The sequence below is a fragment of the Tenrec ecaudatus genome, chromosome X (genome assembly GCF_050624435.1).
Source record: "Tenrec ecaudatus isolate mTenEca1 chromosome X, mTenEca1.hap1, whole genome shotgun sequence".
Classification (NCBI taxonomy): domain Eukaryota; kingdom Metazoa; phylum Chordata; class Mammalia; order Afrosoricida; family Tenrecidae; genus Tenrec; species Tenrec ecaudatus.
In genome coordinates, this window is record NC_134548.1 from 33,908,257 (window position 1) to 33,931,023 (window position 22,767).

The 22,767-nt window shown below is 38.5% G+C and overlaps 1 pseudogene; it reads right to left on the bottom strand.

The window, feature by feature from the left end:
• Positions 1-5,475: 5,475 nt before the first annotated feature.
• On the bottom strand, positions 5,476-6,117 carry LOC142434905 (bisphosphoglycerate mutase pseudogene; annotated as a pseudogene).
• Positions 6,118-22,767: the final 16,650 nt, after the last annotated feature.

Sequence of the window (22,767 nt, forward strand, 5' to 3'; positions counted from 1 at the left end):
AAGCCCATATTAATCCTATGCATTAGCATAGCAGAGAACTCCCTCCAAAGTAGAATTAGAGCCACAGGATTAGAGGCCAGAATCTATAGTATATGACAAAAAGGATTACAGCTAGATGGGCCATATTCATTAACTATGTCTCATATGCCAACTGATTTAGCTTACCCCCAAGACGATTGTCCTCAGCCTCAAAGGTCAGTGACTCCTACTAAGAAGTTTTCATAACTTTGCTCCCTATTTGTTCTACTATGTGTTGTTGTCTGGTGCCAGTGCCAACTCATAATGACCCTATGTGCAGGAGAATGAAACACTTTCCAGGCCATCCTAGTGAGGGTCTTCTTTTCTACTGACCTGCTCCTTTATACAAAATGATGGCCTTTTCCAGGAACTAGTGCCTACTGATGACATGTCCATATAAGTGAATTATAATCTCATCATCCTTTCCTCTAAAGAACCTTCTAGCTGTGCTTCTCCCAACACAGACTTGTTTGTTCTGGAAGTCCAGGGTATATTTAACATTCTTTACCAACATCATGATTCAAAGCCAGCAATTCGGATTCAGTCTTCCACATGCATTGCCCATCTTTCCCATACAAATGAAGTGATTAACAATATCATTGTTTGGGTCAGGTGCATCTTAGTCCTCAAAGTGATATCATTGCATTTTAACATTTTAAAGAAATCTGTTGCATTATATTTATCCGCAAGCAATACATTGGACAGAGGTAGTTTTTTATTTGGGCTTGAATTTGCCTTCCTCTAATTCCTAAGGTAGCTAAGGAACTTCCCATATGCTGTACATTTTATCTTGGAAAAGATTCCCATTCTTACTAATACTTGCTAATAAGCACCATTTTATAATATTTTATTGGGGGTTCATACAACTCTTATCACAATCCATATATCCATCCATTGTGTCAAGCACATTTTTAATTTGTTGCCATCATCACTTTCAAAATATTTTCTTTCTACTTGAGCCCTTGGTATCGGCTCCTCATTCTTCCCTCCTTCCCCCACACTCGCTCCCTCCCTCATGAACCCTTAATAATTTATAAATTATTATTATTTTTTCATGTCTTACATTGACCAATGTCTCCCTTCAACCACTTTTCTGACGTCCGTCCCCCTGGGAGAGGGTTATATGTGGATAATTGTTATCCATTCCCCCCTTTCTACTCCCACCTTACCCTCCCCCTCCTGGTGTCATTACTCTCATTATTGGGCCTAATGGCTTTATCTGTCCTGGATTCCCTGCATTTCCAGCTCTTATCTGTACCCATATACATGGTGTGGTCTAGCTGGATTTGTAAAACAGCATTGGGGTCATGATAGTGTTTTGGGGGGGATGTGTGCATGGAGAGGAAGCATTAAAGAATGAGAGGAAAGTTATATGTTTCATCAGTGCTATACTGCACCCTGACTGGCTCGTCTCAAAGCACCTTTTGTTATTATTGTTGTAGCCATTTCAATAGACATAACATGTTATGTTATTGTGGGGTGATTTTCATTTCTCTAATGACTGAGGAAGGTGTATTAGTATTGCAAATGTTAAGAGTTCCACTTTCATAATGGGATATTATTACTGATTTCATTTGTTGAAATGGTCTGTGAAACTGCTTCTTTAAAAATCAAAATTAATTAAAAAATACCAAGAGTGAATGCTCAGTCTTAAAAAACCCTGCAGATTCCTTACCCCTCGGGTCAAAATATTGGTCTGAGTGGTAGGAAAAAGGAGGAAACGTTTAAAGAAAAAGAAAGCAAAAGAAAAGAAAAGAAAACATTCAGCTGCTAACTAAAAGTGCAAAGTTTTTAACCCCTGGCAATTCTGTGGGAGAAAAGACCTGGTGATCTGTTCTCATAATGATTCCAGTGTAAGAAAGCCTACAGGGCAATTCTACTCTGTCCCACAGAGTCACTATGAGTCAAAATCAACTCAAAGGCACAGAAATTATGGTGAAAGAGTTTGAGAATATTTCATGGGCATATTTATGTAAATGGCTCAAAGATGTAGAAGCAGGTAAGCCCAGACTGGTTCAATTCCACACGTTGGATGTAAGCCAGATGCTTTTTCTAACTCAAGTAGTATTATGTTAGATCACATCATGGGAGAGTCCTTTAACTGCCAAACAACCTGGAGCCCTGGCAGTCAAGTCAACACAAAACCTATCACATATAGTATATATGCAATAATGTACATTTTTTTGAAAAAATGTGTACGCAAAGCCTTTGTCCATTTAATTGAGTTATCTTTATATTAATGTGTCCTAAGAGTTCCTTATGTATTACAGGTATTGGAGCCTTACAAAAGATATGATTTGCAAACATTTCCCTTCATTCTGAGGTCTGGCTTTTTCACTTTTTTGAATAATTAACTATGTGACAAAAATGCTTTTAATTTCAACTAAGCCTCAGTTTTTGACTATTCTCCTGTGGTTTGGGTACCATATCCAGAAAACCACTGCCAAATCCCAATTCACACATTTATATCTATGGTTTGTTCCAAGAGTTTTATGATATAGCTGTTAAGTTGAAGTGTGTGATCTATTTAGAGTTAGTGCTTCTATACAGCATCAGATTAGGGTCAAAATCCACTCTTGAATGCAGCTGTTCCGTTGTCCCAACAGCATTTATTAAAAATATTATTCTTTCCCCAGGTGCATAATTTTGGCACAATGGAATATGGATGTATGTATTTGTGATTGTCAGTTCTATTATTTTTGTCTAAATGCTTATTCTTATGCTAGTAATACACTGTCCTGATGACTGAAACATTTCAACAAGTTTTAAAATTATAAAGTGTGAGTCATCCAACATGTTTTCCTTCTTTCCAAGCATTGTTTTGGCTTTTCAGGCTCTTGCATCTCAATAACAATTTTAGGATACCCTTGTCAAATTGTATAAAAATCCATCTGTGATTTTGATAGGGACTGCATTGAATCTGAAGAAAAATTTTGAGATAATCATCTGAACAATATTGATTTATAGACTCCTTGAATGTAGGATATCTTTTCATATATTTAAATCTCCCATAACGTCTTACAATAATATTGTATGGGCTTAAGTATATGACTGTTTCCCTTTTATGGAATTTAATTCCACATATTTTATCCTTTTCATGCTCTGATCAACGACAATTTTCTTAATTTCATTTTCAGTTGCTCACTTGCAGACAGTTTTGCACATTGATCTTGTAAACTTTGCTGAACTCATTTATAAACCACTGTTTAGAGTGGATGCCTTAGAAGTTTCCATATGCAAGTTCATGTCATTGGCACATGTAATTTCACTTAGTCCTTTACAATCTTGATGCCCCTTATTTCTTTTTCTTACCTATTTTCCCTGGATAGAAATTTGAATAGAATGCTCAATTAAAGTGTCCAGAGGAGAGATGTTTATATTGTTTCTGATCTTAAAGGAAAAGTTTTTAATTTGTCCTGACAGGCGAAATACGAAATTTATGGTGGATTTTTTGTATAACCCCCTTTTCAGGTCTAAGAAGCTCCTTTCTGTAATGGGATGAGATCTAGGAGGTCTTGGGGGTGAGGTGACTGATTTGAGCATGAGGAGTGGGTTTGTATTTTGAGACCAGAGAGTGGATTATAATAGGCAAAATAATGGCTCCTCAATGATGTCCTCTTATCCTAATCCCCAGAATTTGTGATCACTAGGCTATGATGAATGACAAATTGGAATTATGAGTGCAGATTAAATTTGCTGATCCACTGGCCATAATTTGTTCTAGATTATTTGGATGTGCCCAGTGCAATGACTGTTAAATTTAGAAGTGAAGGAGTGGCGAGCTAGAAGCCTTCATAGTCAGAAGATGTGGCTATTGGAGAAAGGCAAAGAGATATACAGTATTTTCAGCTTTGAAAATTTTTTAAAGAGGAGTACAAACCAAGGAATATGTGTAGTCTCTACAAACTTTAAATAGCAAGCAAACAGATTCTTCAAAAGCAGCGATTCTCAACCTGTGGGTGGCAACCCCTCTGGGGGTCAAATGACCCTTTAACAGGGGTCGCCTAAGACCATCGGAAAACACATATTTCTGATGGTTTTAGGGACTGAGACAACACTCCTCCCTCTATCATCTCCAGCCGGGTCGGCCCACATGCAGATATTCCCATGCGTGAGGACTGCAACCCATGCTAAATCATGCTTCAAGACAAATTTCATTTATCTCACAATATATAATTACATATTGTTTTGTGAGTCACCACCATGTTTTAATTATGTTAAATTTGTGACAATGAAAATATTTCCTGCCTATCAGATATTTACAGGTCGATTCATAGCAGCAGCAAAATTACAGTTATGAAGCAGCAGCTAAAATAATTTTATGGCTGGGGGTCAGCACAACATGAGGAACTATATTTTTTATCATTTTATTGGGGCTCATACATTTCTTATCACAATCCATACATACCTCTATTGTGTCAAGAACATATATACATTTGTTGCCATCATCATTCTCAAAATAGTTGCCTTCTACTCGAACCCTTAATCATTCATAAATTATTATTTTGTCAAATATTAAACTGTCTGATATCTCCCCCTGCCCTCATCTCTGCTGTCCCTCCTTCAGGGAGAAGGCTATATGTAGTTTCTTGTAATCAGTTCCCCCTTTCCTTTTTTTGTGCTTTCAGTCACAGAACTTTATTTCTAAGTTTTAGGATCCAATGATTAAAGCACACAGCAAAACAAGAACACCAACAGCTCTGGTTGTCTCTGTGCTGCTGATTCCAGTGGCCAAAAGGAATTCTACTGAACGCCTGACAAATGATGTCCCTGGAATGGAGATCAATTAAAGGGCCTTTGTTGGTGGTTGAAGGAACCCCAGGTGCAATGTTCCATTCAATGGCCTTCTGGTTTTAACTATCAAAGCATCTCTTTTTTAAAGGAAAACACTAATAATAAATAAGTCAGCAGAGTGAATTACCTAGCCCCCTGACAGTCATCCTCAGAGAATCTCAGTAAATAGAAAGAGGAAGTGAGCTACTTCAGACACAATCCAGGGGAAAGCAATGCAAAACTTGAGGGATTTTAGTCTCGTCCATTGCCCTAACATACTCAGGTTTGCAAGAGTACCTGGCCATGGCGATTGTCTGGTAATGATTTGTTGACTGATGAACACCTTAAATTTCACTGCCACTCGGTACTCTCCCATCTAAGAAACTTATATGACCTTGATCAAGTCCCACTCATTCCTAGCTTGGTAACTAATTCACACGGGGCTGACAGGAAAACTAACTCTTAAGTCTCAGGCTATGTGCTCTTAGGCATCAGAAAGTCGTTATTTAGACAGAGAGAAGTTACCGATATAACCTCTACCCCACAGCCTAGCTCTGGAAAATGCAAATTCGAGAAAGAGAGATGGGGAGGTGGAAGTGTGCTGCCGGCAGAAAGCTCACCACCTGCGACACAGCTGGGGCTGCTGCTCCTGCTTCGAGTCAGAGGTCACCCTCGGTGAAGAGGTTACTTGGCCACTGCTTTCATTTTTCCGTGATCCTCTACTTTCTGAATGGCAGCTTGGATCGCCTCTTGGTTTCCCAGGAACTGGTGGGGTCCCACGGCACGCAGGTTCTCATCCAGCTCCAGGAGGATGGGAGCACCGGTGGGGAGGGTGATGTTGATGATGTCTTCGTCCGAGATACCTTCCAGATGCTTCAGGAGCATGGCACACCATGTACCTCCGGTCGCTGTAGATCTTCCAATAGTAAGGGTGGGACTCCACGATGGGGAGGCGGTGTCATGCTGTAGCTCCTCCTCCAGATCCTCACCTGCTCTTCGCCGTGATTCGGGGCCATCTTCTCCCTGTTGAGACCTATCAGGGATCCGTAGTGACGCTCGTTGAGCTGCCAGGAGCTTTCCACGGGAACCCACTCCTGCCCCAGCTCCTCCAGGATCAGTCAGGCGGTGTGGATAGACCGATTCTGGATGGACGTGAAGACCAGGTCAAACTCCATGTTCAGCTCCTTTAGATGCCTGCCACAGTTCCTCGTTTCCTCCAGCCAGTCGCTGTTCAGTTTCCGGTCCACCCAGCTAGCTACAAAAGTGGTTCTCCTTATTCCAAGCTCTCTCCCCGTGTCTTAGCAGGATCAGTTTATACTTGGACATCCTGGTGGCCAGGCTCTCAGGGTGATGCTAGCGGGGTCAGTGTTCAGCAGGGGCAGGGCATCTGCAGAGAGGCTGGCCACAGCAGCACCTCCCGACCGCCCACAAGCCACCGCCTCCCTCCCAGGACTCCAGTTTCCCCTTTCAACCCCACATTCTCTCCACCCTGCAGGCATCGCCACTCTCACCACTGGTCCTAAAGGAGTCATCTGTCCTGGATTCCCTGTGTTTCCAGTTGCTATCTGTACATATGTGCATCCTCTGGTCTAGCCATATTTGTAAGGTAGAATTGGGATTATGATAGTGGGGGAGGAGGACACATTTAGGAACTAGAGGAAAGTTATATGTTTCATCGTTGCTACCCTGCACCCTGACTGGTTCATCTCCTCCCCTCAACCCTTCAGTAAAGGGTGTCCGGTTGGCTACCATTGGGCTTTGAGTCTCCACCTTGCACTCACCCACATTTTCAATGATAGGTTTTTTTATTCCTTGATGCTTGATACCTTATCCCTTCAACAGCTTGTGGTCACACGGGCTGGTGTATTTCTTCCATGTGGGCTTTGTTGCTTCTGAGCTAGGTGGCCACTTGTTTATCTTTGAGCCTTTAGGACCCCAGTCGCTATATCTTTTGATAGCCGGGCACCATTAGCTTTCTTCAACACATTTGCTTATGCACACGTTTGTCCTCAGTGATCATATCAGGAAGGTGGGCACTCACTGATGTGATTTTTAGTTCTTTGATGTCTAATAACTGGTCCCTTCTACACCTTGTGGTCAGCCAAGCTGGTGTGCTTCTTCCATGTGGGCTTTTCAGCTTTTCAGCTAGATGGCCACTTGTTTATCTTCATACCTTTAAGATCCCAGATACTATATCTTTTGATAGCCAGGCATCGTCAGTTTTCTTCATGACATTTGCTTATGCACACATTTTTCTTCAGCAATTGTGTCAGGAAGGTGTGCATCCTGCAATGCCAATTTAATAGAATAAAGTGTTCTTGCATTGAGTAAGTGCTTGAGTGGAGCCCAATGTCCATCTGCTGCCTTAATACTAAACCTATAAATATAAGCACATAGATCTCTTTCCCCACACTCATATAAATATATTTACATATCCAGTCTTTGGACCTCTACATATACCCTTTGTCACCTAGTTCTTTCCTCTATTTCCTTTTACTTTCCTCTTGTCCCACTATCATGCTCAGCCTTCATTTGGTTTCAGTAATTTCTCTCGGTTACCTTGCCCTTGCTGAATCCCTACCAGAACTCTCACACCCTACTTGCTACTGATTTTGGATCACTTATTGCTCCCCTGTCCCTGGGTTGGTCAGCACCATCTCCTTGCCCCCTCCTCCCACTCTCCCATGTTCCTCCGGAACCATTGGTCATGTTGTTTTCTCCTCCAGACTATTCATCCAGTCTAAACTAGATAGCTCTGTAGAGATAATAATATGCACCAAAAATCAAGTCATAGCAAGATAGGCGGTGAGTGAGAACACAGCGATGACAAGGGTCACAGCATTAGGAAGGTTGAGAACCACTGTCCTAAAGCTTTATGAAGAAATGCATGCCTGCTGATACCTATGAAGGTGACTATGCACTTCGTTCCTGAAAAATGTAAGGTATGATTGATTTGGTGGTGTTTAAGTCACTAAATTTGGAAATTAGTTAAAATAAAAAACTAATACAACTTCTTTTCCTGGTTTACTTGATAATTGTATTTCTGAAGAGTTAAAGATTTTGCCAAATGTTCTTTAAGCACCCATTGAGATGACCTTTTATTCGATTAATAAGATTTATTACGTGGATTGGTTTTCATATGTTGAACCAACTTGCAATTATTTTTAATCTTCCATATTATTTTTTCAACTTCCACATATATTTAAGGCAACTAAAATGTCATAACTTAGATCAGATACACCTTAGTTCTCATAGTGCCATCTTTGCTTTTTAGCACTTTAAGAAGATCTTTTACAGCATACTTTCTGAATGCAAATTGGGCTTTTAAGATAAAAATCCTATCACATATCACCTTTTAGCTAAAATTGAGCATATAAAAATTGCTATTCCTCTAAAGAATTAGAATTATTAGGTACCATTTAGGTGTTATGTGCTGCCATTAGTTTAATCATGCAAAATATAGCCTTATACAATCATCCAACAATGGTTGCATCAGTACATTGGCAGGAAACGGCCATAGGTTTAGGCCAGATTCAGGAGAGAATGCGGAACAAGAGCTGTCATTACTGATGTCAGGTGAATCTTGGTTGAAAGAAGAGAATACCAGAAAGATGGTTACTTGTGTTTTATTGACTATTCCAAACTATATATGCCAAATTAGGATAACCTTGAGTAGAATGGGGATTCCAGAATACTACTTTGCTCTCATGTGGAACTTGTACAGGGATAAAGGGGCATTTGTGCAAACAGAATCAGGGCATAGTGCATGGCTTTAAAGGAAGAACTATGAGAACCAGGGTTGTATCCCCTCACCAAACAAGTTCAATCAATGTGCTGAGCAAATAATCAGAGAAACTGGATTATGTGAAAAATAAAGTGCCATCAGGATTGGAGGGAGGCTTATTAACAACCTGAAATATACAGATGACACACTCTTGCTTGCTGATAGTGAGATAACTTGAAGCACTTACTGATGAAGAACAAGGATTGCAGCCTTCAGTATGGATTACAACTCACTGTATAGAAGACCAAAATCCTCACAATTGGACTAATAGGTAACATCATGATAAACGGAGAAAAGTTGTAGGGATTTCATCTTTTTTGGATGCACAATCAATGCTCATGGCAGCAGAATTCAAGGGATTGAAAGATGTGTTATATTTAGTAAATCTATTGCACAACACTTCTTTAAAGAACTGAAAAGCAATGATGTTACTTTGAAGGCTAATGTGTGTCTGATCTGAGCCATGGTATGTTCAATTGCCTCATGTGCGTGAAAATTGGACACTGAATACAGAAAACCCAAGAACAATCTCTGCATTTTGAATTGTGATGTTGCAGAAGAATACCAAAGGTCCCAGGGATAGCTAGAAGGATAAACTTTGATGAAGTGAAACCAGAGTGCTCCTTAGAGGCAAGAATGACAATACCTCATCTTACATGGTGCAAATGTATTGGCAGTAAAGACCAGTCCCTAGAGAAGGACATTGTATTTGGTAGGGTGGAGGGAAAGTGAAAAAGAAGAAGGTCCTTAATGAGATGGATTGCAACAGTGGCTGCAACAATGAGTTCAAGCATAGGAACAATTTGATGCAGGATGAGGCAATAATTTGGTCTGTTATCCATAAGGTCGCTGTGGGTCAGAACTAACTCAATGGCACTTAACAGCAGAGCCTTATGTGGTGGTATCTTATCATATTTACCAAAGGTAAATCTTTGAAAACTTACTCATTTGGTTACATTATTTCTCCTACTTTAACCTTCCTAATTTTTTGAAAGACTGCTGTATCCTTTTGGAATAGAATATTCCATGATCTTCAATTGTTAATGTGCTTTTATGTGACCAAAGGTTAACAATTACTCAAAAGCAAAGATGAGGATATAAGTTGACAAGGAAACTGGGCCACTGGAAAGGGAATGAAGACAATACAATTAAAAATACTATTGACACCCTATAAAATTATCACTAATGTCACTGAGCAACTTGTGTGAAAACTGTCAATTAGGACCTAATTTGCTATGTAAACTCCCACGAAAAACACAGTAAAGTATGATTTTTAAAAAGTTGTTATTGTTTTTAAAACTCTATGTGTATCAGTTTGCTGCTCTGCTACTGTTAGACTTCTCCCAGAGAATCCACAGAATAAAGACTTGCTAGTCTACTTATAAAAACCCAGAATATTGAAAGTACCATGGACTTCCAAAAGTACAAACGTATCTGTTTGGGAAGAAAGACAACCAGAATGCTCCCTAGAGACAAGGATGGTGAGACTTCATCTCCCATACTTTTGATGTATTGTCAGGAGAGACCAGTCCATGGAGAAAGACATCATGCTTGGTAAAATAGCCAGGTATCAAAAATGAGGAAGATTTTCAACAAGATTAATTGACACCATGGCTCCATCAATGGGATCAAACATGAGAACCATAGAGAGGAGGGCCCAGGACTGGGTGATGTTTGTGCTGTAGTCTCTAGGGTCTCCGAGTCAAGAATAACTTGGTGACTCCTAGCAACAGGCTCTGAAAACCCTGAGGTGAACAATTCTACTCTAACACACAAGGTTGGGCTCACTCCACAGCAACACAGCTTTATATATATGAGCCTTGGTGGCCTACTGGGCTATGTAGTGGGCTGCTAATCCTAAGATCAGCAGTTTGAGTCCAGCAGCCACTCTACTGGAGAAAGAGGAAGCTGCTGCGGCTCTAACGGTCTGCAGCCTTATAAACCTTCAAGGAGCAGAGCAGTTCTTCCCTGTCCTATGTAGTCACTATGAGTCAAAACTGACTCACAGGCAATGAGTATGAGTGTGTGTGTGCAGTACACATACACACACACACACACACACACACACACAGATATAGATACCTTGACTGTCGAATGGCTCCAAGCTCTAACTTCCCAATACTGGAACAGCACATTTGAAAAAAATCCATTCCACATTTACCACTTTGCTTGATAGTCAAACCAAAAATCCAGTTTGAAAAACACACAGGCCTACAGTCAGTACCGCATCATGTCTCGCCTCAGACACAAAGGACTGACACTTCTGTGTAGGTGATGCTCTCATTCAGACAGCATATAGTGCTTGTGTTAGTGTGTTTAAACATTTGTTTTTGTGTGCTGCTTATGTGTGTGTGTTTGTATGTGCAAAATATTGTAATCACGACTCCAATGAAGGTTAATGATACCAGCAATAAAGCTAAGAGAAAAACTATGAGAACCACAATAGAGTTAAAGATATAAATCACTGCAAACTTTGAATCAAGTCAAAGCTTGTCTGAATAGGTGAGTGAGTAAGACATGGCTAAGTCGACATTGTTAATGTTTTTTGAAATAGAAATATGTGATTAAAGCGGCTAGTGTAGCAAAAGTTTGAAATTGTTAGCCACAGAACAAAGAACCTAGACCACTGAAGAGGTAAAAAAGTTACTGTTCATTTGAATAAATCAGAAACAAATCAATGGCCATAGTGTATCTGAGACAGTGATATGCAAGAAGGCTAAAAGCCTCCGTAGTGATTTAGTGTTCTGGAAAAATTTATAAGTGTAATTTTGGGGCCTCAGATCCATTATTTGGGTTTCCACTATTTATTTGGGGCATAACATGTTCTGTTTTCAAATTATTCAATGTCTCAATAAGAATTTCAAACAAGAGAGAGAATTAATTACTTGCTATAAATCTTGAAATTAAAATCTCATGTATTTTACAGATACACCTTAGATTTTCTTTTGGTTCTTTGATCTGGTTAATGATGTTGTCTGTTCATTTTAGTACAAAAATGCTTATTGATTACCTACTTTCCATTGATTCTGGTGTTTACAATTTAAAATCATATCGTGAAGACAAGATTTGGTTTTCACGAAAAAATATAAAAGAGGATGATAGGTCCTTCTCTCATGGGAAGGAAGTTAAATGTATTTTTTATGACTCATAGGGGCCCTAATAGGACAATGTAGAACTTCCTCTATGAACTCCCAAGACTACATATATTTCTGAAACTAGAAAGCCTCATCTTTCTCCTACAGAGCAACTAGAGGTTTCAAACTGCTGACCTTTGGGTTAGAGGTCCAATGTGTAACCCTCTTCTCCAATTCAACTCAATGGCAGTGAGCTGTTTTTTGTTTGGTAGTTTAGTTCATTATTGTACCTCCATACCCTATAATGGCCAGAATATTGTCATTGTGGAATTCATGCCTTCAGGAGAGAAGGCTTGTGGAGTTGCTTGGCCATGGGGCAAGAAGAACTTCTGGGCCCTTAGCGAAAAACTTGTTTTGGGCAGGCTCTGCCTTCCCAATATATAGGACCCCTCTGGGATCAAGAAACCCCAGAATGATCCTATAGCTTGCTCTTCCCCCAACCCCACCCAGTCCCTGGCACAAATGACCCCCAAATGAGATGAAATACAAGTCCCCGTTCTTAACAATACTGTCTCTTTTGGGTCTCCCCAAACATTGTGGAGACAAGCAGTTGTTGGATCCCCCCACCCAGAGACTTAATCAGTTTTATCCAACCCCAAAACTCAACCAGTGTATCCAATAGAAGAGGAAAAAAAAGTAAGCAATAGATGCCATAAATTGATTGTCACGTTAAAAGAAAAAAATCCATTGAAATAAATAAAAATAGCAGCTCAAAACCACAGCTTTCAAATATGATTGTTTGAGCTTCTGAAACTTAGAATTATTTTAGCTACACCTTCTCAGTCCAGTCCTATCCTCACGTCACCTTTGCCACCTCCACTGGTGACTTCAACGTTCGCCAGTCCTTTGTTTCTGTTTTGTAACGTCTTCACAGTGTACTAGGTGTACATTTCCAGAGAAAACCAGAGGTTGGCATTTGACAATTCATACACATTCTGATTCAACTCATTCCTGTCAAGTCCCTCAATATACCATCACTTTGACAACTTTTTTTCATGTTTCCTGTTTCTACTCCTCCTTCTTTCCTAAACCTCTGGGCTTTTGTCCGTGGACCAAGACTGTGCTTTTGATCTCATGTGGTGTATGGTTCTGACATGAAGGGGAGATCAGTCCCAGACCAACCGATGTCTAACTCTGAATTCTGACTCAGGCTGTATCTGTGATAATGACACTAAAATGTTGATGTTCAGGGTGCAAGGTAGCAATGATGAAACATATAACTTTCCTTTAGTTCTTAAATACTTCCCCCCCCTACTATATTGATCCCAATTCTACCTTGCAAATCTGGCTAGATCAGAGGATGTACATAGGTACAGATAGCAACTGGAAACACAGGGAATCCAGGACAGATGACTCCACCAGAACCAGTGATGAGAGTGGCAATGCCTGGAGGGTGGAGAGAATGTGGGGTAGAAAGGGGTAACTGATTACAGGAATCTATATATAGCCTCATCCCTGGGGGAGGGACAGCAGAGAAGAGAGAACGGGGAGATGTCAGACAGTGTAATATATGACAAAATAATAATAACATATGAATGATGAAGGGTTCACGAGGTAGGGGGGAGTGGGAGGGAGGGGGAAATGAGCAGCAGATATTAAGGGCTCAAGTAGAAGGCAAATGTTTTGAGAATGATGATGGCAACGAATGTACAAATGTTCTTGACACAATGGGTGTATGTATGGATTGTGATAAGAATTGTACGAGCCCCCTATAAAATGATTAAAAAACAAAAATGTTGATGGAGCACTCCCAATTCATTTGCCAAAATGTCAGCTTAATTCAAACCCACATTGGTTCATAAACTACTCCCTCATAATCTCCACTGCATACGCATCTCACAAATAAACTGCTATAACTTCCACACTTAAAAAGAAGGGACAGTCACAGAGAGTACTTTTGACTGGTTTGGCCTGAGATTTGCCTCATGTCAGAGGAAGTGCTAGATTTGTTTGTTTCTTTCTCAGGAAGTATTCCAATAAGGGCTTTGTTTTGTTCTGCAGGTAAATTCATTTTTATAGAGTTCTGCCTCCTTGTCAGCGGTTTCCCTGTTTCTCGTGGAATTCATCTCCACAAAGATTTCACCCTGCATTCAGATTGACAGAGTATTTAATTAAAAAAAACAACAAAAACAAGACAGGAAGACCTGACAAGAGAATGTAAGGATAAGAATATTGAAAGAGTTGATTATGCACAGGTATATTTTTGAAAGTTTAAACTATATTTTTGTGTTGCAAAGATATAGCCTATATTTAACAGTATTTATATATTTTTTTAATCCTTGGAATCAGTAGAAAGAATAAAACATTTTGAGGTTTCTTTATGTCTGGATTTTCTTAAACCAAGTTTTGAGATACTTACCTATAATACCATTGAAAGATCCATTAATGCTTGGGTTATCAGTATCCCTCATGGTCCAGACAGTAAACAGATGGCAGACACTGAAAGACCTACATTGATGAAATGAGGTGGACGGGGTTAGGTGAAACAGTAAGAATGCTGATGCAGACAGGGACTAGCAATACCAGACAGCTCTGTGTAGCCCTGGGTGTAAAGGAATAATGGCAGAGAACTTTATTACTGGAATCTATTGAAAGTTGAGCTTTGGAAAAGAAAGCAACTACAAAATACCAGTCCTGGCCGTCAAGTAAAAACTTTTGCCTCCATTACCCATTTATCTAATAGTTCAGAGAGAGAAGCCATGGTCATAAACAGCTCTTTCTCTTCCAAAGCTCCCTGTTTGTCCACAGATTTCTATTGGGTAGATCCAAAAAGAAGCCAGAGGGGCTGGTTGAGGTAGTTCACAGAGATCAGTACCGGGAAGCATTAAGGAGAGAAAAGTAGGGAGAATAAGATTGGTCTGGCTAGTAAAAATTATTGTGCATAGTGTATCAGTTCTATTTTCTGAGAAAAGGTAAATAGAAATAACATGCAAAGTGACTTGGCTCACAGGGGTGTTTCTGGACGAATGTGGTATGTTTAGGATAATGATTTATATACTGTAAAGTATTGCACAATAATGAAGGGTCAACCATCTGCCTATTTAGGAATTCAGAAAAGACTTATCAGACAATTGTAATCTCTTTATTTGAAGTCTAATTTATTTTTATAAGGAAAACTTTAAGAAACTTCTACAAACTTTGAAAAAATGTGATACTAAATCATTTCAATTTAAATATTTAAATCATGTGTCACTTTCATTTATGTTCATGAAACAGTGGTGCAAAGCTTTCTTTCAAAAGCTTATCTCTTCCATTGTTGACATCTATTATCAAATTATCTCCTGACAAATACACTATTTTCATAATCAAAAACTGATTCCTGATTGTTCTATTAGCCATTTATTTCCATGTGCTTAACTTAGTAGCCTCATAAACACAGGGGGATGTATATATATGTATATATCTATATATCTATATATGGATATACCCATGCACGGCATGCACTCATCATTTACGCACATGCAGAATAGCTAGTATTTTACATCATGTGTATTGTGCTTTTGGAAGCCCTCGTGGTGCAATGAGTAAAGCATTGGTGCTAACCACCAAGTTGCAGGTCAAGTTGATAGGCTCTGCTATTCAGAGTTGCTATCAGTCCAGATTAAATCCATGGCAGTGGAAAGTGCATTGCACATCTATTTATAGCATCTCAAAATGAACAATGGATATCATTGATGATGTCAAATGGATCTCGACTGAAAGCAGAACATAAAATAAAGGGGTTTACTTGTGTTTTATTGAATATGTGAAGGCATTTGACTATATGAATCAAAATAAATTATGGATAAGAAGTAAAGCATGTTGTTGTTGTTATTGTTGTTAGGTGCCATCAAGTCAGTTCCAACTAATAATGACCCTATACACAACAAAACACTGCCCAGTCCTGTGCAATCCTCATAATGGTTGTAATGTTTGAGTCCATCAATACAACCACTGTGTCAACCTATCCTGTCAACGTATAGGAAGTCTAAAACACTTACTTGTGCTCTATCAGAACCTGTATGTATACTAGGATAAAGTTGGTCTAGCCTAATAATGGTTGAAAATCAGGAAAGGTGTTTATCATGGATGCATCCTTTCACTATATTTATTCAATCTCTATGCTGAGAAAACAATCCCAGAAGCTGAACTCCATATAAACTATAATAGTAAATGAACACTCATTAAAATATATGGGGTACATGGATGTTGCCTGCTGAAAAATGAAGAGGACATGAAGCATTTAATTAGGAAGATCAAAGACTACACCTTCAGTATGGATCAAAACTCAGCATAAAGAAAACAAAACTGCTCACAAAGGGACCAATAAGCAACATCACAATAAATGGAGTAAGCAGTGACATTATCAAGGACCTCATTTTACTAGAATATACCATAAATGCCCATGGAAGCAGTAGGCAAGAAATAAAACAACATATATTTGTCAATACTGTTGCAAAACACTTCTATACATTGTTAAAAAGCTAAAAGGCCACTTTCGTGACTAAGTTGTACCAGGCTGTGGTCACTATATTTTCAGTGGCCTCATATACAAGAGAAGCTGGACAATGAATAAGGAAGATTGAAAATGAATGGATGCCTTTGTGTCAGCAAAAAGTATTGATTTTTCCCATGGACTTGCCAGAGAATTGATATATCTATCTTAGAAGAAATACACTCAAAATTCTTCTTAGATGCAAGCATGGTAAATATATGCCTCATATACTTTGGCTGTGTTAACTATCAGGAGGGACTAGTTCCTGGAGGACATTATGTTTGGCAAAGTAGAGCATCAATGAAAAAGAGGAAGACCTTCAACAAGATAGATTAACATAGTGGTTGTAACAATGAACTTGTGTTAGTCTAAATTGACTACAGAAACAAATTCATAGACACTCATATGTATACGAAATAGCTTTATATAAAACAGTAATTGTATATTATGAAAACATCCCAACCCAGTACACATCAAGTCCTTAAGTCCAATATTAGCACTTATGTCTGATACTGTCCCATAAATTCCTCTTTGCACTCATGCAGCACATGCAATGATGCTGAATGCAGGAAGAGCGTAGGCCAGTGGGTAGAAAGTCTTGTGGAACCAGTGGCAGTGGAAGCATCTTAGCACTGGTGTGGGTCTCCACATGGCTCCTCTAGCTCCAGAGCTCTGGTTCCATCAGCATAGAATGACTTGATGGGAGTGTGTGTTCCCGCCTCCCAGGAGGAAGACAGCTGTTTTCAGAAACCTCAGAAGGCCATGCCCACACAGAGGCCTCATTGGCTATGCCGTAATTGACAACCTACACTCCACCCCTTTGCTTAATTTGACAGTAGATTATATAACTGTCACAGAATTCAAACATAAAAACAATTGTGAGGATGACACAAGACCTGGCATCAATTGTACAAAGGGTCACTATGAGTCAGAACTAGCTCAACGATATCTAACAACACCATTTTTCTCTCTTTTTGTGACTTTTAAAAATCATTTACCAGAAATAGCATTGAAATATCTATTATATTCACCTTAAATATTTACTTTTGTTGCATGCTTTTCCCATAATTCCATACAGCAAAATCATTCTTACATTTTCCCTGCTTATCCACCTGAAATTTATTTCAGTATAAAGAAAACCTGAGATATTTTTTATTGCATAGGCAGTCAATTTTCTCAGTGTCATTATTATAAAATATTTTACTTTCTTACTGATTTATGAGTTCTTTAGAATATCATAAGATCATAGATTTACACTACATAATCTATGTATGTTGAAGATATCCTTAGGAGAACATACACCACTTCAACGATTTTTGCATATGCAATTCATTAACACTGATTACATCCTTCAGGTTGGGTAATCATTCTCATACTCCCTTTTCAATTTGTTCCTTTACCATTAACTCACTGCCCACTCAGTTTCTATTATCTTTATCTTATAGAAAAAGAAATGTAAATTTATATTGCAGTCAAATATAATGCACTTTCATTCTTCTTTTGATTCTGTCTTTCTTGAGTCACTAAATGCCTTAGAAAGCCTATGGCATTTAAAAGAAAATAACTTGACTGATGATCAAGTGTTAATAATTATTTTCCCATTAAAGTATATATATATTGCTCCAATGTTTTCTGGTGCTATTATTCTTAAGAACTCTGGGACTTACCAAATTGTTGTTCTTAGGGATACATCTTATGTGTTTCTCTGTTGCATTTAGATATTTGGATCAATTCAAATTAAAAAAACAAGCAAACAACCCTGAATAGCACAAAATCCATCTGCCAAGTATTCAGATAAAGCTTCAAAAGGTATTCAGATTAAGCATCAAGCAAATCCCCTTTGGCCACCGTCAAGGACACCACAGCAGAGTTTACTGATTATGGAAGATGGTATAATGTAATATGTTACAATATAACACCTGGTCTGTTCACCCATCATGAATTAGCTCTTGGTTTAAATATTTCTTACATGTTCCTTGAGAGAAATTTTCTCTCTGACTTATTTTAATATAGCCAATGGTCTTTTCTCTCTTCCTTATTTTATTAAGTTTTGTTTTATTTCTGTTTTTTATTGTTTTGTCAAGTTTGCTAGTTTACAAAGCATAGTAGGTTTAGATATATAGAGACAATAACTGATATAATAACTTATAGGGGATACAAGAGGGGTGGAGGTTGAGGGGAATTGGGCAAAAAATAATGAATACAGGAGTGGGCAGGGAACACTAGGACTGATTGTGATAATGAATATGTGAGTCATTTTAAAAGTGTATGATATGTGACTTTTATACCAATAAAACAATTGGAAATAAAACAGAAAACATTTTTTCAAAAACTTTTTGAAAATTTTACAACACCCTATAATTTACAGCACCTTATAATTATGAAGTTTAATCTCTCTTCAGTTGGATATGGTTTTATTTCTGGCTAAAACTATTGTCCAACGAAACACTTTTTTTACCACATTAGTATTTCTACTCTCAAGATGCAGGTATAAAAAAATAATTCTTTAATCCCATTGTCTGCAGATACAATACGCTCTGGTATAGTTTTGCCAAGCAATGTTCAGATAGGATGGTTTATTTTCCCTGATCTCTCAAGGGCCTGACACGAGCAAAGAGAAATCACATATAGTTTCTTCACTGTTGCTGGTTGTGAAAAAACTATATGGTCTGGGTGGACTGGAAAAAAAGCAAGCAAGCAAGAAAGAAAAACCATATTGCATCACCAAGCAGCAACAGGAAAAATTGACCACACAAAAAAAACACAGCTATCTTAATAGGGAATGTAATTTACATAGCTGTCCATATGAATCATACCCCACTGGTATTGTCCTACCAATGAGGACAACAGAAAAGCATGGGATTTTTGAAGGGGTCAAAACTTGGGGAAGACTCTTCTGGGGACCATAAACTTTATAGCAGAACATAATTTATAGTTGGAAAACTCCAGAAGGATATTTTTCACGGCTTTTGTACTCTATACCAAGAATTCGGTAGTCAAACTTCTGCATAAGATAAGCAATGCAAAACTGATACCAAATTCCCAGGGCAGCTGACATCTGTACAATTGTGCAAAAGACAATGCAAAACAAAGGATTACAACACAGCTCCTGTAGGAGATGGCTCTATGCCTACCTACCTGGAAAGCAACTAGATAAGAGGACTGATTAAGCTAACTCTCAACCTTGGCTGGTTAGGGCTGGACAAGTTAGGCCTCTGAAAGCTACTGTCCAGAGAGTTTAAGGGGCGATCCAAAGAGAAGAGGTCTCTAATTATTGAAGTTTCTTTTACTCTTCCCATATATTTATCAAGATCCCATTTTAAAACTATGACCTCTGTGTAACATTTAATAATCTGTTTGCAGAAAATAGATTATATAGAGAGAATATATCTATCTATATATATAAATATCTATATCATCTATACCTATATATTCAAGTAGATAGCTAGATATATAGCAAGTGATAGCTCCACCTGACATGGCCAACACCAGCAACAAGACATTCGGTTGTGATACATAGATTTCATTGCCCTGTTTCTGAAAATAGATGGCCAGGCCTATCTTTTGGTCGCCCTCAGTCTGAACGCTCCATAGAAACATGCCCACTGTGGGTGAGCATCGATTGTGTGGATCACAACAAACTATTCTTCTTCAGAAGAATGGGAATTCTAGAACACTCCTTCATGCTCATGTGGAAGCTGTACATGGATGAAGAGGTAGTCATGTGAACACAAATGAATACTGCAAGGTTTAAAACCAAGAAATGTGTGCATCGGGGGTATATCCTCTTACCATGTTTATTCAATCTGTATACTGAGCAAATGATCAGAGAAGCTGGATTATATGAAGAAGAAAATGGGATCCGAATTTGAGGGAGATTTACCCACATCCTGTGATATGCAGATGACACAACATTGCTTGCTGGAAGTGAGGAGGACTTGCTGATGAAGATCAAGGATCACAGCCTTCAGTGTGAATTACAATGCAAGGTCAAGAAGACCAAAATGCATAAATGGTTGAAGTTGCCAAGGAGTTCATCTTCCTTGGATCCATAATCAATGCATGCAATGCAGAGGGGTAGGGAAAAAGAGGAAGGCCTCCATCAAGATGGATTGACACAGTGGTTGCAGCAACGGGCAGTATTTTGCTCTGTTGTACATAGGGTTGCTTGGAGTGTCAACTGACATGACAGCACCAAACAACAACCTGGGAGAGCCTGCTGTTTGTTTTTTAAATATTGGTGTAATAAGTCCCCACACCACCGGAACCAGCTACCCACTCCTGTACAACAAATGGACAGATGAAGGGTGGTGAGAATATAGAAAACATGCATACAGTCTCCAAACCTTACATTTTTGAAATATTTATAATACTTTTTCTACCTTTGAAACATTTTCACAGACACAAGCCTGTTCTCTTTCCTTTCTCTTTATCCTTCATTTCTCCCCAATAGAACAATATATCCCAAAATATTGTTTCACTATCTTTGGTGTGTCCCCAATGCCACTTACTGTTCAATGACATGTTGAAATAATCTCTGCCTTAAATTTAAAGCTGAAATATAGACTTATGTACACGTATCCTAGACCAGTTTCAAGTATCAATCAGAGATTCATCATCATGGTTTTGTGAGTTTATGAGCCAGAGGTGGAATGATCTGGATAGCACTCTATAAAAGTGGGGTTAGTGGTTTTCACACTGTGAATGGTGGATCTGTGCAAGTTCTTGGAGCTCCTCCAGGGCTACCCCAATGGAACAAGCAGGGAGCCTAATTAGCGTGGTTCTTGGAACCTTGCCTCCACTTCCACTAGAAATATTCTGTTGTTTTGGAAGTTTAAAGGGAATTTGAAGGAGCCTTTATACTACCACAAAACAGTACCTCACAGACCATGGCTATCTGAAATCTGTATTAATCACCTGAGAAGATCTTTCAGACGCAAACTCTGATTCTGTAGGTATGGGTTGAGGCCCTTATCAGCAAGCCTAAAGTCCTCCCACATGGTACCAATGTTGTGAGTGTGTGCATCTCATTTTGAAACATGAGTAATCTGAGAGCATTAGAGAAATCTTGCTTCGTTAACCCATTGCTGAGTAAAAAATTTCTATACCTGCCAGCATGCACTATGCCCAGAGATCTTCATGTCTCATTTTTTTTTACCTGTGAGGTACAATATCACTTGGGGAATGGAATGTCTTGCTAGGTCTGCTCCTAGAATCCTATCATGTTCCTTATTATAATCTGTAATTTGCTTTATGGTAAATTTGACTTTTGTGGTAATTTATCAAAAGTGAAGTTCCTCTCTTCTTTTATGACGGAGTATGACTGAGGATATCCACACAATGTGAATTCCATTCCATTACCAAGGATGACTTTGCTGTTTCCTCTGAAATGAGAGCCTAGGTGGACATGTGTTAGATTTCCTAAATCAGAAGCAATGTTTTTATGGTCTTATCATTAAGTAATGATGTTTTCAGAAGCAACCATAGTACCCAAACAGGAGGTACCATCTTTGAAGCAGCAAGCAGGAAGATGAACTGGACTCTGCTCTGGATGCAGAAAATTCTTGAAGGGTACAGAAAGAGGCGTGATTTTAATATTATTTTAGAGTGCATAGCTTCCAAGCCTGACCTATGGCATGCCCCTTCCATCTGAAGAAAGTTCTCCCAGAAGCTACCCCAGAAATACCTAGTGTCTCTTAATTAATCCCTTTTCCCTGATGAAACTAGAAAATACAATTTTCTTGTAGTAAGTGAATAACCCAACTAAAACGGTCCTCTCTCTCTCCAAATCATTTCATTCTTAAACAAAATTCATTTTTGCTATATTAAACATCAATAAATTACTGATAGCTGGTTTTACATTGTTTTGCCTTGGGAGATATACTACTTTCATGAGAAAAGAAGAGTATTATGGATAGATGAAGAATTTTGTCATAATTCTTAGTTTACAAAATCCTGTGCAATTTACAAAAAGCAGCAGCAGGGATTGCTTATGGTGACAACAAAGAAAAGGAAACTAATTAGATACATTTCCATGTGTAAAACTCATAAAAGAAGAATTTGGTATTTGGGCTACTCCAAATGTTTTGGAGGGGGGGTGGGAGGCAGTTCAGCATTTCTAAGAGCTATATGTACAGGAAACATTGTAACTTCCTTTCTTTTACAATAATATTGATAGGTTCTTAATGGGTTCTTTACATCCAGTTCTGATCTGCTTCTCAAAAATTGGCAAAATGTAATATGCTTTTTAGAGTGTCTGAAGACCAGCAGATTCCAACTCCATTAAAAATGGCATTTCTGAAATAACTAAATTCATAATGATTTTATATATAAAATGCATAGCATGGTAATTTAATGAGAAAATCAAATCAAATGCTTTTTTTCTGCTCTAAAATGACAAAGGAGATTGAGATCAATAAAAGCCAAGAACGTATTAGAGATTTTTTTCTCAAAATATTTCTCTTGTATTGTTGTAGGTGTTTTCTCTCCATAAATGTAGGCAGTGAATTTTCCATAATTTGAGATTCGCTTTAAATTGTATTTTTCTTAGCCAAAAGTAAAAAAGGACAGAGAGAATTGTAGCC